Genomic DNA, 16,996 nt, shown 5'->3' with positions numbered 1-16,996 from the left:
CATTGTCCTGCACATTCCCAGGACAATTTGATGCACTAGTATTAACTAGTATTAAAAGAATTGGTGAAAATGTGACATTTTCAGCAGTTTTTAAAGTGAAACTCCTGACCATTTTTCCATTCATAATCCAACCAAATTGTGGATTTGGATCAGAGTTAGCCACCTAAATGTACATAATATAACTCACTACATCTTAAACCCACAACTGCAAGCACATGAGCATTTGGAGCACTAATCTTAGCTCTGAAGAAAAGAAAGGAAACAGTAAGCCTGCTAACAAACACAACACACACACACATCTTTTTTTCTCATCAGTGACAATAACTGTAAAATAACGACCTTTGTCAACTCACATCCTGCCCTGGAGAAAACTCAGTCCCAACCACTGCATCACTATGAATCATCTAATTGCTTAATTATTAGTTTATCAGCATAAGTTTACAGAGAGACACTACGACAACAACCATTCATCTTCCCCAAAACAACACTGAGAAGTTAATTATTCGATTCAGGAAAAGAGCGTCTGCATGATATTTCAACATGTACGTGGCATTTCTTTCTTTGCCGATGTTGAAACAAGCAGTCACTGTTTTCATTCGTGTTGTTTTGAAATGACTGTTGTACCTGGCCCGGTTAGTTAACCTCCCCCAAAAGGCCAGTGTTAATTATGAACAGCATTACATTTGTTATTGGAGAGAGCTGAACGCACCAATGAAAGGAAAACATTTTAAGAACAACCCCACCAAAAGCTTAAAAATTAAGCCCAGGATGGCAGGGAAAAGGCATCATTGTAATCCTGATAAAACTCAACAGTCCATTAAGCTCAGTGGTGACTTTTACTCAGAAAAAGAAGAGGTAAATTAAAGGGTCTAAAAATAATGTAATCCTTTCCTTTGACTAGCCCACAGTAGCATTAAGCTGCAGAGTTTTAATAGAGTCACTGATGATCATGAACATTTCCACCAGAGCAGAGTGATAAGCAACTTATACAGTGAAAAAGCAAAGTGGCAGTGATAGAATAAGAGCTCTATTGTGACTGCGGACACGAAGCAGCAGAGTTCAATTAGGAATGAGCAAAAAGCCAAAATCCGGATTAGCACAAAATTTTCTGTATATTTAAAAGAATGGAGAAAATAATGAAATAAGAAAAAGTAAGTTGTTTGACTCTATTTCGGGAGAGAACTGCTGGAAATGTTTTTGATGCCAACCGAATGACAGGTCTGGTATTAATAATGTGTCAGCAAGCTCCTAACAGAGATAAACATCCCAGATGCCTGCTGTGTGACTTTCTGACTCACCCTCGCTAGCTGCAGCACCCAGATCCCAGTTGGCCACATAGACGGGCATTTGAGAAACAATCACTTGAATTGGTTCTCTCTAATGGCTTCATAAAAGAAGTAATTATTCTGCAGCGGGAAGGCGCTGTCAATGGGAGATCAAATGATGTCTTCCACTATCCAACCTTAACAAAGCTCCTCATTCAGGACCTTACAGGGTATCTGCAGCTTTTTCTTAAAAAAGGAAAAGAGCCTGGTTTTTTGTTTTTTTTTGCCCCACTTCTCTTCTCGCACCTTCACTAAGCACACAGGATCTCTGCTTTAATTAAAAGTGAATTCTCAAAGCTCAGCTCTGCTGTGAATCTCAGCGCTCTCTGCTTGAATACACTTAAGGAGGGGATTGCAGAGGGTTTTCAGTAAATGTTTAGTTGGTGAGGAGGAAGAAGAGGAGGAGGAGGAGGAGTGTTGGAGGAAGGAGGGGAAATGTCATGTGGAAAAGTGGAAAGTTTCAACAATCAACAATTAATCTAAAAGCACAAGACTTTTACTCATTCGCTACAGAAAATGTAGTTATGTATTAAGGGAGAACAAGGCAAGAGCTTAGGTTTTAGAAAAGTGCAGTGCTGCAGCACTCATGAACATGCATTTGCCTGATCTGTATTTGGTATCACTCATTATCAAACATATTAATATTTATGGGAATCTGTTTACTATTTGTGAGCTTGATTTTTGAGTACTCTTCATCATTGTTTGTGGGAAACATATTAGCAGGGCTGAGGCTCTGCTCCACTTATTGGATCTGCTGCATTTATTGTTATTATTTATGACAATAAATCACTTTTTTGAGGGCCTAAACATGGTTGAAAACTCACGAGTTTTGCACACGCATCACAAATAAGGATTCAGTATTTTATGGATCTTAGTACCCTCGGCACATACTCTGGCCTACGTGAATGAAATTTGTTACACATTAGATTTTCACTGTGGGATTGACACATGACATACAGCAACAAGATATACAGTGTAATTACTGGACGCTCCATAATGCCGCCTAGTGGGCACAGGAAGGGATAATTAACAACTTTGTGCAACAGCCAGTTAGATTCCAGGTCATAAGGTTATACTGTTGATGTCCTTAATCAAGATTCAGTCCAGAATTATGACTTGAAAGCATGAAATGCGTCATCGATATGGATAAAAGAGTGAGGACCACGTCATCTCTGCTCAAAGCTTTAATTTTTTTTGTTTGGGAAAATTATACTTTGAGGGGAAATGAGCATAAATAATCTGCTAAATTGTATTCTCTGTTTAGTGCCAGAGAACAACACTAGCATCACTCATCTAAAACAGGCATGTGAAAAACAAGGCCAGGGGACCAGAATAAGCCTGGCAAAGACCCCAATCCGGCCCACCAGTAACCTTTGGAAAATGTGATGGAGGGCATCATTTCCTGCTAAACAATTACAATTAAAAAACATGAAAGTTCCTGTTATTTTCACTATCTACCATAGAAATTATAGAAATAAAGTGGGTCCACAGAGGGGGAAAAATGAGATTTACTGGGCAATGAGCTGCCAGAACTTTTTCTGTAATTTTACACATTTATTTATTTGTGCTGCATTTACTACATAACCATTTTTATTGTGTAGAAAAACTGAGATGTACTGTTGAAAATGCACTTCTTTGTCTTATATTAAATGGGATTAAATATGTAGTTAAGCATCTGACACACTGACAGAAATGGGGGTTTTGCTGGTTCAGCCCACTTAAGATCAAAGTGGGGTTTATGTGGTCCACAGAGTGAAGTGAGTTCTGACATGAAAGGTCTAGAGGCCTTCGTTACTATTACTTATTTGAAAGCTTTGGCTCTGACACCCACAGAGTACAGCAATTAACACAGATTCATTTACAAGTTATCAAAATAAAATGTTGTGTTAGTGTTAGCACTGCACTCGTCCATGATGCACATAATCCATCGTCTTTGCCAAGACAGTTGATCAAACACAATTCGGTTTTCTGCTATTCCCTCTTGCTGAGTGAAACGGCAGTGCTAGAGCTCATTTCTGATTTAAAGACCACTTAATGTAGAAACAACAAAGGGGACTTACTTAGAATCGGCTTAGCAGTTTAGTTGCATCTCGCAAAAAAAGACCTCTACAGAAGTTATCGGGAGAGGTCAGAATGAGCGGAGGGTGTATAAAATGCAGGATTTCAGAAGAGATGAGAGCTCTGGATCCTCCGTCCCACATGTGTTTGGCAGCAATTAGTTATAGCATATAAATGAACTACCAAAAACGGAGCTGGAAGAACAGTGACTATTGGATTTGCATTCACCAAGCGGACAGAATAAAACAACTGCCAACGCAAGCTTGTGGTTATCTAAGCTGGTGTGCGTCTAAGCAGATGCTCGCCATCGTGTTTTCTGTGCCAGCTTTAGTTAGCCAGGAGATGTTTTTACATGTTATTGCCCACGAGTGACCACAAAAAAATGAGATTTGACAGATGAGAAAAAAAAAGCTGAATTATCCCTTTACATCCTAAAGTGCAAATATGCACTACTGCATCACTACTGCAGATCAGAGGTTTGACCGCTTTTCGTGCTAAAAACACCTAAAGGAAGCATCTTTCGTTTGTAACGATCAGAACTGCATCCTCTCGTACTCATGGAGACTCAGGCTTAACTTATTCCCTGAGGAAGATGTTGACACAACTGTCCTTGTGTATCACACAGCTCCTTCTGGACCGCCAGGCAGGGTAAGAACAGAAAAACAGTCGAGTGCTTGGTGGTGCAGCACGAGGGGAGACAGACCCTCCACTGTATGACACGCATTCAAGCTCCCGTGTCAACGAGCAGCCACTCTGCTGAAGTGTCTTTAAGCAAAGAGCTGGATCCTCCAGCACTGTTGTTCTGCTGCTCTTCACTCTCACCTCCCACAGCAAAGGAAAAATGAAAGGAACACTGCTGTTATTGTTACGGAAATACAATGAACAATAGAGCAGACAGGAAATAATCATTAACGTGGGCTTCAAATGCTCTGAAGACACTTTTGTTTTTACGCCATAGGTATTAACAAAATCTCACTTCCTGTATTCTGAAGTCTTTTCTGGTTCTTGTGGTCTAAACCCTACGCAGCTGAAACTGCTGTCACCTAAAGAAATCATTTCAAATGTATTGATTAGATTTTTTTTTAAATAAATTAAGACTTTGACCTTTGAGTGTTACATATGTCTGGAACACTCCCAACATGATTAAAAAGGTTACTCAGCAAGCTGTATGGACTGTAAAAGGTGATCCTGTCCATTGCACCACATGCTGGGATGACTTCGGCAGATATAAAATCTTGAAACTGCAAGCTGCTGTCTCAGCATGAAGCTCAACAAACAACAGGATTCTGTAAAAGACTCGTATGTGGTATTTTTCCACTTCATTCTGTCATTTTATGTCCTTTTTAGATTAAGAAAAATTCTCATTTTCTTCAGCGGGAGCAATAACTACACAGGCATGTTTGTTGCCTAACATTTCAATGCATGTGAAACGTCCCTCATTCCAATTTTTCCAAGTATCATTACACAAAATATATACGATGAATGTCATATTATTGCATTGTTATTTAGAGCGTACGCTACATTTCACCCTTCCATCTGATTAATGTAGAAGCTAATCTGCAGTCTCTGCAGAAATACATTATATTGCATTTGTTAATAATATACTTTATCTATGAAATCTGAACCTAAATAGGTGCCAGTTAGTAAAGTAAAAAGTGTGACATTTTCTGGGAAATATATATCGGAGTAGAAGCAAATAAATGCAAAACGTACCTTAAAATCCTTTGTAAACACTCAGCTGGAGTCCACTACATAAAAGCATACGTTTTCCCAGAAACCGGATGAAATGATCCGTTTTGCAATTCGACAAAGTTAAACAGCAAACATCTTGAGCTAAGTTCCTTATGAGATTGCAGTGACAGTTGAGTAGTTATATATGTGGAAATAAACCACGAAAAAACCCATCAATGTTTTCAATTTACAGTGTTTGCACAGACCGCAGCCCCAGCAGAGCAGGGGTTTATACAGCCAAAGCATATGTTTTGAATCATGACTGAAAATTATTTTCTCACTTCAGTGGAGAAATGTTCTCTTGCTGCTAGTATTGCAGAAGTCTATATTGCGTTTACCACCTACACAAACAACCCACAGCAGAATCTCAAGTAACTGACACCCATACTGGTGGAGTGTCAAAACAGCAACTTATCTGCACTGAACATCACAGCAGCCTCGTACCGACTGACTTTATTTTACTTTACAAAAAAGATAATGAAAGGATAGCATGACAACAGTCTGCTCGTCTGTGGTGGAGCGCTGCTGTACACAAGCTGTTTAGCAGTTTTTGATGAGCTGTTCGGTGTGAACAATTACGCAGGGCAGTGAGCTGGGTGCAGTGGTCTGGATGCATTCATCTGAGGAACATGAAGAGCGTACATATAATAGGATGCTCTGTGAGCACGCCTCGCAAAATGTGTAGTGAACCGTGCGCCTCATCAGCATCGTGCAAATCTGCGCGCAAAAGGTCGAGCAGCACCAGAGGCCTACTGTCAACATATCTTTTCCAATTAGATATGAAGATTGTTAGAGGCCTCGCTGCTTTTACGTTCTATTTTTATTCAAATGATGGTGTTGTTGATAAGTTGCTGATGTTCTGATGTCTTCGCTGTTGGTCCCGTCAGTTCAATATTCCCATGACTGAACACTGATAATAAGCACTGCAATAATGTGCTTGTCAAATTCACATGTATTTTAAGACTGGGGGGGAACTAAGTGGGTTTTGTGTAGGAGTATGTTAAGATATGCACTTCCTTTACTTAAGAACTTTTCATTAGTTTATTTTTCTTTAATGTAATTTGGCAGAATATCGAACAGAATTTAGGACAAGGACTATCTGCCTTCTCTAAATTCTGCTTTGTTTTCTAATATTCTCCTGTGACTGTGCTGTTTGCAACATCCTGGGCACTAAAGTTTGAAAATCAAATCCTTGAAGAAAAGGAAGAGAAAGAGAAAGGTTACATTATGTGTGTGCGTGTCTGTGTGTGGTAATGCAGTGTTGTGTCACAGTATTGTGATGTGCAACAAAATTACCATAACATAAATTATTTAAATTTTAAGGTGACAACTTGGTAATTGTGTGAAGGTTTAGGTTTAGGTCAGGTTCACAGGAGTTGAGGTTTATTCATTTTGCTAAATTGGCAGCAGGGATTTAAGAGTCTGCTGTCTCCCCACCACTCATATTTTTATATTTCCAATTATAAATCTTTGCTTCAGCTAGGAATGTTAATGTAAGTCACAAAACGATGCTTTCACAATAATCTGCCCATGATAATCAAAATACGGTGATTCTTCTACAGCGCATATCTGGGTAACTAAGCCACGGAAAATAACTCCAAGAAACCAAAAATAAATTATGCAGGAATTTGTTTTGCATGCTTGCAAAACTGATTTTTGGCAAGAAAAAGTGTTGTTGATGCTTTGTCCCACTTTGAGTTTTCACATCTTACTTCAGCATTAACCCAACGAAGATATGCAATGCAATAACGGGGTTTGTCTTTAGAAAACCATGAAGAAAACAAATAAGTACAAAGTGCAAAATTTAAACCAAACCAAGTCAAAATCAGGTCTCCAGGTTTCTAAATAATAGAAACAGGAACGAACACAATGGAAACCAAAATAAGTAAAGCTGAAAAAGAATCCATCTGCCTTAAATCTGCAGATATCTTGTTTTTGCTGCATACTGACAAAATGCCAAACACTGTTTGGCCAGAAAGGAGTGGCCTGGGAAATAAAAAGAAGACCACTTCCTGTGGATACTGTAATTATGAATCTTCACATATCCCACAAACAAAAATATGAAAAAAAGATATAAAAAAAACCAAAATATAATGAATAAAAGATGTATGTGTTTTAAATAAATAGATTCAAAGTAAGCAAGTTATGCATGAAAATACTGGACGGAGGATAAAATGAAAGGACGCTTCTATGGCACCTTTGGAAGTCTGAGAAATGCTGACGCAGTGGTGCAGGGTTGTATTGTTCTGATAACAAGATGCACTGTGTATTATTGAAAGTGACAGAGCATTTCAGGGCAGTGGTATCCTATTGCATTGTTATGTAAGTGTTGTTTGAGGCTAATAAAAAAGATAGAGGCTGGTATCTCCCATGCACACAGCCCTTCTGCTTCGAGGGTTGAAACAGAAGCAGGTTCATTTAAAATGAGGTTGGTAGGGGCTCGTCAGACCCATCTTCTCCCACCGTCTCAAGAATTTCACTCTGACCAGTATATCTTAGAGATTCTTGTTTTTCCCACTGGCTTATGCTACGGTAGACGTAGGAATGGGTACAGTATCTGGGGATTTCTGACAGCTGCTTGCTTTGGGCTCGCAGGAAGGAGCGTGCCTCAGTGCTGCAGCCTGTATGAATAAAATATGATGTGCACATAGAGTAGTGCTTCACTGTTGCTCTGATGCAACATGGAACAACATCTCTAAAGCACAGGAAGAAAGAAGAGAGCTGCCTGTGTTTACAACTGAGTATGTGAGATACAGAAACGGAAATCTATGAAGTAACTGCGTGACGACAGTGAGGTGCTCAGTAATTTTCCCAAGGAAATCCTCACATTTCAAACACGCAGTTGCATTTATTTAAATGCTCCGGTCACCTGGGCCCCAAATACACATTTACTTCCTTCCTTCTTTTTCTTGTGGCGCAAAGAGCTTTGGTTTTTATCTCCACCTCCCTAAGGGACTGTGCATTAGAAGAAATAGACCCACTGAAGTCTGCGGACTAAGCTGTAAACACAGCAAAAAACAAACCAAACCAAAAAAACCCCACAGAGTCGAAGATTTATCGTGGAGTACTTTGGATTATGAATTCTTTAAGGTCTGGAATAAACAGAGAGCGATTAGCCCCTCTAAGAGGCCCTGTAGTTAATCCAGGAGAGTGCTGAACATTCGAGCAGTCATTTCCAGGCTGGGTTACTTCTCATGATTTCTGCATTTACTGCTCTGCATGTGGGAAATGTTGTGGAGATGATATCTCTAAAAGAATAGACGTGATAATGCACTCATACTGTGTTAGGTCAAAAACAAATAAACAAGAGACTGCAGGAACTGATTTGAGCCTTATCTGTAGCATATTTAAGTAGAAATTGTGCAGATGACACAACAGAATTCCCATATGCTGCAAACTACTTAGCATGCAAGCAGAGAAGTCTAAATAAACAGCTGAAAGTTGTGGATAAATAGCTGAAGTGGCACAGTACAAAAGGAGAGCTTCTTGAACAATTCCAGGATGTTTTATGTGGATTCGCGAGGGCAAGTGTTTTCTTAACAAAATAACACAGAATAACTGCATAAAGTAATTTCTTCAAGAGGCCGGGAACCACTAGAGTCGAGAGCCTTACACTGAAAATAATGTGTTTTGAGCTGAGTCTAAGTGCAGCCAGATCGCGTTTAAGTTGCCAGTTGACTGAGGAGAGGGGCTGAACTGGGAGTCAGTGAGGCACCGAGTGAAAACTCGAGCTGAGTCATCCTACCACCCCCGAGCGACCTGGGAAACATCTGCACCATCACCGAGAGAGGGGAGGTGATGAGGGTTGACACGGCGTGGCGATGGGCTCGTGCTTGACCAGGCGTGGTGCAGTCACTGCGTGTGATAGCTCCCAACATCTCATCCAACCTGAGCAGCATTACTGACAGATGGAGAACATTAGCACAGAGGAGGAGTTCATGTGTGCGCGCTCTGCTCACTGCCAGATTCAGAAAAGTAGCTGATAAGGGGATAGACTTAGCCGCTTATCCTGCTTGCTGCTGGAAATTAATGGAACAACATGTAAGGCTGAGTGTAAGAATAATAAGCCCCTACTTTAGGCGTGCCGTGTATAAATAGGCGCAGCTTGGTTACCGATGCACATCTTTCAGATGAAATCCCAGGAGATGCAATTAGTGAGCAAACAACTGTGGTAAAAAAAAGTGCAAGTATTTACCCTTTAATGACACATTCCCAACAGGAAATGAGTGAAAGTAGTTTATCCGTTTAAAAACCCGAGTATCCTGTTATTTCACGGGCAGATGGGTGGTTTGGGGAGGAACAAAATGATGCACATTTTGATTTGCCCAAGTAGTTCATTTTACAGCAACCTGACAAATTTCTCTAGCAAGTGTGACAGCCCAATTAGGGAGCAGCATGCTGAAAGGAGATCTGAAGCCAGCGCTGACATTGACTGCACGAGTTGACAGACCCGGAGGGGGCTCCACTCCTTCAGATTCTTTATCACCGGGGCTCCTGCTTCTGTGCTGCAGTATTGTTGGGACAGGGTTTATCAAAATCTTCTGACATCCTCTTTAAAGCAAATGCTTGTCTAATTCTTTACGGTGCAGTCTTGAAGTGGATAGATGTGTTTCTACAGATTGACTAACACTGCTTGGAGTTATGTTCCCGATGCTGAGAGAGCACCACAGGGCTGGAACATGGAAGGAACATCTTCTTTATTGACCTAATAAAGCTAATCAAAGAATCCCAGTGTTTTGCTGTCATTAAATTATACTTTGTAGCCAATATCTTTAACGACACTGTAAACAAATTACGTCTTGTTATCTCAACTCCCACATTACTCAGTTTCCTTAATCGGACTATAAATAACCTTTATGTGAAAAACTGATTTAGGACTATAAAAGGCAGCTTTTTGTTTAAGGTCAAGAACATTACCCAGAGACTTGCACACAGGCATGCGGTCAGGCAATCTTGGCCTCCGGTTCCTAAAAGCGGAGTTAGTAAACTACATTTTTTCCCCCATTTAAAGCCTCTCCTGTTGCCAGATTGGACTTCTGTTGGGGCAGCAGGTATAAAACACAGAGCCCAGCAGTTTAACACCAACAAAAGGCTTTTTGTGAAGCAGGGATCGAGTTGAAGAAAGAACAAGGAGGTCTGCTACTCAAGGTGAACAATTACAGTAGTGATGTGCTAATCCCGCCGACAGGCAGAGTCTCAAGGTCAGCTGTAGACCACAGAAAATGTGTCTTTTAAAGTCACCTTTTTCTCCTTATCGTCTGCTCCTTATCTGTTTCCATTTTACCCAATTTACACTCTATTTACCCTCTCTCTCAAACACCTACAACATCACGCCGTCTGACTAGATGTTAGCAATCAGACAGCAGCGAGGCAGCCTGATGGCACAGAGAACAAACAAGGAGCTCGAGACCCTGACACAACAGTAAATGTTTTGATAGTTCCAGTTCAAGGACAAAGCTTTAGAAGAGAAGAGCGTGCTTTCCACACTTGGTGAGTACCAATCTATGTAGCCAACAAAAAACTGTTTAATTACAATTATCTGCTGAGAAAATACACCCTGTGTTAGGAAACTAAAGGACCTGATTGCACGGGTGAATGCACTCTTTGACGGCAGGTGTTGCTTTTGGATTGCGCGAGAGGTTGGCAGTCGCATTTGAACTTCGAACTTTAATTTTCAACAATAACTTAAGAGTAACATGCAAAAAAAAAAAGAAATATGGTTCGTGTTCCAGAAACCAAAAAAAGGTTTATATGACACTGAAAGAGCAACTGATATTTAGCTGTGCCAGAATAATTATGCACTGCGCACCCGATTCAGATATAAAAAGTATGCAATAATTGCCTACTGAATGTCCTTGTCTCTGGTTAAAAACACACTCGGTCTGCCAGGATGTAAGGAGATCGACGACATGCAAGCACATAACCTTGCACTGTGACTCAGACAGATACAAACAGAGGCCTCATATTAGCCTCGGTTGGATTAAACATGTCCTCAGTAGGGTGCCTGTGTCTGTCTGAGAGAAAAGCCTGAACAGCAGGTCTCTGAGTTCAAAAATATAATTGGTTTTTACATTATATTCACTCACTGCAAACTGTCAGCACTGTGAAAGGTTTTTTCACCTGATCATCAGAACACAGACAAAACAGATCGACTTTAAGGTGGTAGACTACATCGTCTAGATGTTTCCTTTTAACATCGAGGTTGCTTGTCTTCTTCTTCTTCTTCAGTTTATTTGAGCCTGATAAGTGCATCTGCAAATTTAATATCTTTGGACAAAATCCCCCACACTTGACTTACAGATTAGTATTTCGGGGTTTCCCAGCTTTGTCTGATGTCTGCCTCGCAGTATTTCCTCACCACCTGTCTAGGCTGTCATTATCTGGCTACGTCTCACAGAGGAAGTCTGCCGTTGTGAATAATCCTGGTATAAGCTGAAAATCTGGCTGAAATGTGCACACAGCGAGGGTGACCCACTCCTTCGGCCTGTGCAGCCGTAACACAGTTTTAATGATTATCCTCTTTTTAAACTCAACTCTTCCTTCAAGGAAACTAAAAAAAATCAGTTACTGACAAACATAACACATGAAGGGACAGCGCTAGTTGTGTTTGGTATTCACATCCATGCCACTCACTGTGAAACTACTACTGTGTGTTTGAACGTCAGACACTATAAACAGTTGGAAACCAGCCAAGTATTTAATGCTAAGCTATTTTTGTAGACGCTCTAATGAGGATCTTGACATCCTTTCTTGACGGTAATATATCAGAAAGGAGCGCTCCATCCAGTCTAGTGGTGCTGCACCACCCTCACTTCACTGTAATGGCTAGCACAAGCACGCAAACTGTGATTCCCCTCGGCTCCTCTGGCGATCTGCAAAGCTTGCGGCCACTGGATGCGATCCATGGCATGTCCCCGACAGGTCGCCAAGAGGGTGAAGAAATAAGCGCTGGAGGAATTCAAAGCCTTCTCCCTCTGCCGCCGGCCACCCAGTCGCTACACTTAGGACTTCATATGTAAGCACATTCAGGTTTCTCACAGCTAATCCTGTGTGTGAAGATCATTCATATTCCACATCAAGTTTAAAAGAAAACATTTTTTTTTCAGGATTTCATCTTCATGGTCACCAAGGGGATCGTGGAGATACAAAATGCGGTGACTTTGACCCTGATGATTCACTGCATCGGCAGCAGAATATTTGACTGCTGTACAAATATGAATTTCAGCCATCAGCATGTTTCCCTGACGTCTGTTCACTTCTGCCTGAGGGAGGACTGAGCTCGTGGGAGAGCACAGCTAATGTTAGCAACAATAAAATCTATGCGATTTTATTTTTAAACGAGCATCAGCAGGTTTCTGCCTGGCACAAATGAAACCACAACAATATTCAAATGCAGCAGAAACGCAGATTTCCAGTGGTTTCCGCTCAAATAAAGTGAAATCGAAAAGGTTAGGTAATATTTTACAGTGATGTCCACAGTATTGATCAATTCAGCTTGGACTAGATTCAGGAGCTATGAACTGAGTGCCATAACAAGCGGTCTGTCAGGCTCTACGCTTTTTATTTACTGCCATGACAAGTGCTGAAACACCAGCATGACCAATTAGTCCCATTCATCAATTGATTTTTGAGCATTGTGATCCATCTTAACAGCCACCACGCTCTTCTTCTTCTCCCACCTCCACACTCCACAATGAGCAGTTTCTCAATACAGTGAACAACAAGGTCATCAGAAACAAGGAGGGTTAGTGGAGGTCGCTCAATGTGCATAATTTTCTGGTAATGCTGAGGATGAATGATTAAATATAAATTACACATTTACACTGTATTATTTTATGGTTTCTTGATGCAGAATCTCACCTGTACACTTTATAAAAGACAGTGGAAATGTTTTCAAACCGAGCTAAACCTAAAAAATATTCAGTACACTGCAAAACACTTGAGAGAAACACTTTAAAAGAACCCCATAACCTCAGGTACAGAGACAAACATCCTTGAAAATACTAAAATCGGTTTGGCAAACCAAATAAATACACGGCTATGAATACAGGCCTCTTTTCAGAGTCTCAGTTTGCAGCTCTTCAAAAAAATAGCAGGTGGGCTTTAATGAAACGCCAGGATCTTCACACAAATGCTGAAGGGGTTCTGACTGTCGCCACCAGACGCGCACCTGGTTAGACTGACGCATTTTTAGCGACCAGTGCGCGCTGAGGAGACAGCAGAAGACGTTGCATTAAAAATATAAAACATGCACTTCCGCACTGGGTTAGTCTGCAACTATGTTAAGAGCAGAATAGCTTCGAAAATCTAGTTCAAATGGATATTTTTAGTACCGGCGGTTCAGTATAAGAAAATCATATGGTCTGTCTTTTCAACAAGTGACAGTTAAATTCTGCAAAAACATTTCTGAGCTGTGGTTTTGGTCTGAATCACTATTCCAGAGCAGCTGCACTGCGAGAACATCAGGACTTCTGCAACACCAACACGAAGCAAGCAAGCAAGCGCTGCTTTTGCAGGACATATTCCGAGCTGCTGCAGTGAAAAGGACCAAAAAAAACATACACACACACACACACACACACACACACACACACATGTGTGTGTGTGTGTGTGTGTGTGTGTGTGTGTGTGTGTGTGTGTGTGTGTGTGTGAGTAGTCTTCGGGCTTACCTTGAACGTGAGTCAGAATAAGGCTCTCAACACAAGCTTTGGTGTTGTTGCAGTTCACAGGACGCAACTCAGCTCAGGATGGATGGTCACCCCTCGGGCTCAGACATGATTCATATCCACGATAACTCGGCCAAAAATGAAGAGCACCATACTCTCAGAAAAGCCCGGTAGCGCTAATGTTAGTTTGTCAATCCCATTAGCCCGTACAGTCTCTCTGTGCTGCTCAATAATCTGCTGTAGTGCAGATGAACCGCTACACGCTTCCAGCTCTCAGTCGGAGGAGAAGGAGGGAGTAATGTTAATGGCCTCACCAATGGACGAGCCCCTCTGAAACAGTCCCCTCTTCGCCCCGGTGGCTCCAGTCATCTGTTCGGGTCAAACAGCGAACGCATGCGGTGGGTCGACTTGTCGTTTCTGTCGCCCGTCCGATTAGAAGAGGGCTGTTTGACGCGGCGAAGAGGCAGTGCCGCCGCACCGTGTGCCCTGCGCTCCCACGCGGACCAACAGCACTGCCTGCTGTACTTAAAGAGACACAGCAGAGCACACAGAGGCGCAGCAGTCCCCGCGCTCCTCCCGACGCTCAAGCTTTCCGGGCCACACAGGTGACACTCGGCGCGGCGACGATACGCTCCCCTGCGGATAAGCTGATAAAAAATGCGATTTTCATTCAGGATCAGGTGCAGTGTTTGCACATGCAAGCGGTCTCCGTGGGTTATATTCTGCGATGGATCGGGCATCCAAAAGTTTGGGTATCCTTATTTAGGATTCAGCTGATCTCCAAAAGGCAGTTTTAAGGCCTCGTTTTGTTTTGCTTTGCACATTTTCATAATTTGGAAAAGCAAAGTTTTGGAAAGCAAACACTTTCCAAAGCTTGATAAACTTCCAACATGTTGCCTAGCAGCCTGAGCAGTTTGTTAGGCGCTCAAAATGCTCACAAAACACAAAAGATTTCAGGTAGATGTTTCCTCAGCTCAAGAAATAGCATGAACCTTTGAGGTTATGTTGAGGTATGAACACCAAGGAATCAGGGTGGCATGTAGGGCAACTGTGCAGCCACGTCTGCACAATAAGACCTTTATGGAGGAGTCATCCAGGCTAAAAAAAGTCTTATGCGTTTTAGGGAAAAAAATCCTGTTAACTGATGAAGATAAAACTGAATTTTGGCTGTGAGTAGGATGTAGGTTTTAATGAAAAGAGCACAGCGTCAACTGCTAAGCACAAGGAAAGTTGGTCATGTTTTGGAGCCAGCAGCATGGGATAAAAAATGGATTCAACTAATGCCAGAAAAATGTAGAACCAAAAGTCACACTATGTGAAAAAAATAATAATGATAAGCTGAATATGAAAACGAGACAGCTTTTACAACAGGATCATAGTCCTAAGCACACGTCAAAACTTCACAATCGGTTACTTCTAGAGGAAAAAACTGAAGTTTTTGTCTTGTTTTCAATTCACCCAACCCACCCAACATTTACTGAAAATGTGTGGTCAAACCTTTAAAGTTCATACAGGAAAACCTCAAAAACTCACACAACCAGAAGCCTTTAACTTCAGAGGGGAAGTTAAGTTCTGACATGAGTGCTCAAAACTTTTGTTTTCTTGTTTGTGTGTTTTTTTGAAACTCTAATAGAATAGAAAATAACATAAATTCAGCGCAGTGTATATAACTGCTCATCAGAGCGACTGGAAGCATGAAAAATAATAATAAAAACAGACATAGCTGGTAATAACATCAGTAACAGTGGTGGTGTGTTTGTGTGCGTGTGTGGGCGGGGGGTTGTCTGCCTGCTTTCCATGCTGATTTTAATCCTTTCTGCATCGGCCTTCACAAACACACATCCAGATGTTCAGCTGTTCCTGCTCCACGTAGGATTTCAAGTCCGATCGGGGTGATCATCCATTCTGCTTAACCACAAATCTCTTTGTGTGTAAACTGCACTCTTCAATCACTTTTATTGTTCTGTCCCTGACAGTCGCTGCTGTTAAATCAATGGCTTAAAGCAAGTGCATTACACAGATCCTTAGGGGTATGAACACAAATAGACATCCACATGCAGAGACCACATGGGGTATAATATAGAAGATATACAGGGATTTTTGAAGTCTCCAGTCCACCTGTTTCTGAAATAAAGATGAGTGTCTAACTGAGGGATTAAGTGTAAATGAATGACTATTGTGGGTTTGTCTCACCTGTGAGGTTAGTTAAAGTCTGTGTAGTCCCTGTGTAGCTCCAACACCTGCTGTTTGGGAGAACCACTCAGTTACTGCAATTTTAACGCTAGTCTGTCCTTAAGGGATGGTGTGCTGACACAACAGAGATGACTCTGCATATTTCAGCAGCATCAATTCAGTGGTAGGTTGTTTTCTGTAGCCCTGTCACCTGCAATTACACTCTTCTTCATGGTGACTCAGCAATGGACAAGTATGCAGTGGTGGTATTACTCACGATGAATCAGGCAGACAGGATGGGACAGTGGCCAAACAAACCCGGACTCTGCTATTTCAGGATTGGTGGCTTGATTGATTCAAAGAATTTCTTCTTTTTTATTATTATTATTATTTTCAAGGATATACAGACATGCATTGGAGGTCAGGAGTTGGGTATAAATCACGTGGTGCAAGAGATAAGACTCCAGGCCAGCCAACAGCCCTCATACATCATGAGCCAGCAGTCACTGCTTTGTGAGTCTGTGTGTGTATGACAACCGCTGGTTTATATCCCCCTCAGATTTCAGAAAACTGAAGTAAATAGATGATAATGGGTTCATTGTGTAAATCAACGCTCTCTCATGGGGATACGTTGGCGGGGAACTGAAAGAGGAGACAGAATTTTCCGATTGTAACCGTCTTCTGATGGCTCTCTTTCATGTCGCCATCTGACAAATGGACCAGATAGCACACAGCCCAACAAAAAGCTCAGCCGCTGTGAAACTTTTTTTGATCCCTCCATGATTCACTGAAATATTCCGATAAAAAAAAAAAACATCCCACATATCTCAAGAAAGACCATTCTTTGACAGATCATTTTAATGCATGGGCCCTCATTCAACCTCTTTGTGTTCAACTGTGTCCCACCTAAAATAGTCAGTGTAACATTTTGGACTGTTTACAAAGCTTCGTATGATATACTGAAGATACGCTTTAAGAAGACCCTTACATTGCTGCTAAAAGAATGGAAGAGATTAGCTTTAGGTAAGTTGCCAACATCACATG

General features: G+C 41.4%; 1 protein-coding gene across 1 annotated transcript in view; it reads right to left on the bottom strand.

Moving 5' to 3' along the window:
- wscd2 (WSC domain containing 2) overlaps positions 1-14,288 on the bottom strand; it is a 41,358-nt gene extending 27,070 nt beyond the window's left edge. Inside the window, exon 1 of the mRNA XM_031755434.2 lies at positions 13,784-14,288. The gene's annotated coding sequence lies outside the window, so the exon portion shown is untranslated. The remainder of the gene's footprint in view (positions 1-13,783) is intronic.
- Between the last annotated feature and the right edge of the window lie 2,708 nt (positions 14,289-16,996).

This window comes from Oreochromis aureus, linkage group 12, assembly GCF_013358895.1.
Source record: "Oreochromis aureus strain Israel breed Guangdong linkage group 12, ZZ_aureus, whole genome shotgun sequence".
NCBI lineage: Eukaryota > Metazoa > Chordata > Actinopteri > Cichliformes > Cichlidae > Oreochromis > Oreochromis aureus.
This window is presented reverse-complemented; position numbering and strand designations above follow the sequence as displayed.